This window comes from Elephantulus edwardii, unplaced genomic scaffold (assembly GCF_000299155.1).
Source record: "Elephantulus edwardii isolate Elephantulus edwardi_28Jun2011 unplaced genomic scaffold, EleEdw1.0 scaffold00150, whole genome shotgun sequence".
Classification (NCBI taxonomy): domain Eukaryota; kingdom Metazoa; phylum Chordata; class Mammalia; order Macroscelidea; family Macroscelididae; genus Elephantulus; species Elephantulus edwardii.
In genome coordinates this window covers 6,459,539-6,461,632 of record NW_006399900.1, presented here as the reverse complement: position 1 = coordinate 6,461,632, position 2,094 = coordinate 6,459,539, and the positions used below count along the sequence as shown (strand labels likewise).

At 42.3% G+C, this 2,094-nt stretch overlaps 1 pseudogene; it reads right to left on the bottom strand.

The window, feature by feature from the left end:
- Nucleotides 1–303: 303 nt before the first annotated feature.
- Nucleotides 304–1,605, bottom strand: LOC102876103 (annotated as a pseudogene).
- Nucleotides 1,606–2,094: the final 489 nt, after the last annotated feature.

The following is a 2,094-nucleotide window of genomic DNA, read 5'->3' as shown; positions in this document are numbered from 1 at the left end:
GCCTACTATTGCAAGATTCAGCAATGGTTTTCCCAACTGCTGACATTTGTAAAATGTCAGTCCTTCAACCTACTTTGATGTTATTTATGAGTAAGCTGGCTGGAAGCCTCTGCCATTTTGCTTATCTCCAGCATGGATCTCACACTATTTGTGAAGGCTTTGGTTCACAAAGCATCAATTTCCAGTTGACGTCTAATGAAGATAAGGAAATTATGTATGTTTCCACCATGTTCTTTCTTGACAAAAAATCTTCACCTGGTGGTGGCACATGCTGTCTGTGCTCATTGCTGAGAGTCCTTTGTGTCACTCACTTGGGGATGAGCCACTCACAGCTTTCTCTTCCTTGTTCGGGAAGCTTTCTGAGGCTGTGAGCTGAGAAGGTGATGTTATTGTGAGCCCTCGGGGCTGTTTTGTTGACTTGGTGGGCTTCTTGAGTTCACTTGCAAAAGAAATGCCTTTCCTTTTATCTTCTTGAGATGCCTGCACTTGCTCCTTTAGCTTAAGGATGAATTTTCCTGCACCTTTCCACTTGCTTTGGGCTTGGAACACACACTCCTGATCCAAAAGTACCCGCTGGGAGGCCTTGGGGGTAGAAGACTTCTTGCTGGCCGAGTCTTTAACCACCTCTTCCATCAGCACATAGTCACATGGGTTGGGGTTGCTCAGAATGCTGTAGGAATATTTGGCTTTGCAAAGGGTCTGCTGAATGACATCCTGGGCGGTTCTGACCCTGGGCGCTTTGATGACAGTTCGAGGTTGCTCTGGAGAAACATCATGCACTTGGACAAAGAAGCTCTCATCCTCTGAGCTGAGGGTCACCTCTCTGTCATCTTGAACAATGCTCTTCTCTTCTTGGTTTTCCTGCTGGGTTTTTAAGACAATCCTGCCAACATATCCCTCCTCGGGAAACCAGCTGGTTAAAATCTGCATGATCTCTTCTTCAGGCCCAATGACTCTCTGGAATGGTTGTTTCCTGCATTCATTCTTTTCTTTTGAAATTAAATATTTTTCTTCCATCAAAAAGTAGTCTGCAGCGATAGGTTTGGTGCCTTCCTCTGCTATCAAAATTTGATGAAGAAGCTGCTTTGCCTTGGTACCTCCATTTATAGTAAAAATAGTAAAGGGCTCTGGACCTGGGACCCTGTGCACTGTGACTCTGTGTGTCTGCAAACATTTTCTTTCTTCTGTATTAAACATCAAAGAGGCTGGTATGGTTCTTCCAGAGGAATTTTCTTCCATCCTTCTGCTGTTTATGAATAAACTGGAGATTTCTAAGACTTCATTGTGGAGGTTTCGCAGCTGAAGATGTCGGTATCCTCGTTTTAAAGCCTTGAGTGGAATGATTCTCTGAGCAGTTACTGCTGAACTGTTGTTTTCCACTACAGCAAAGCGAAGAAATACAAGGTCTTCAAAGTGAACCCGGAAGAGAAACTGCTCGTTCCACACGGGGTTCAGAGTGTTCCGGTGGATGGGCTTTGTGCGGAAATGGCAGCTGTCCAGGGGCATGCCCAGTACGTCAACCTCTATACATGGGCTGCCCGTGCTGTTGCTAGGACACACATTTTGACCAGAGACAATCGTTAAGGAATAGATAGCAGGCTCCATGTTTTACACCCAAAAGGCACCTGGAAAATATCTCCTTAAGAAGCCCGTATCTCTTGCTTTCATATTTAAACATTATGGAATTATACATCTCCTGACTAAGAAGGACATAAAACTCATGGTTTATCAGAAGATAGAACACAATTTGTATGTAACATATGGGAATAGCTGAGGAGAAAAATCAAAACCAAACCACACATTGTACCATATATGAAACTTGTTTGTCATTATGATGTGTAAATTATAAACTGCTGAAATCTAAGATTTCATAGGGTCTGTAGTTATTCTCTTACTTTATTTATTTAATTCTTCAATTTATCACTAAATGTACCCAAAATATTGCTAAATAATCAGAATAGCAAACATTATGAATAGGAAAGGAAGCATTTACTGCTGTAAGAAATCTTTTTGTCATCACCATTTGGCTATACGCTACTCAGGCCTCACCATTTGGTTATCTGCTACTCAAGCGTTACCTAATCTCATACTCAG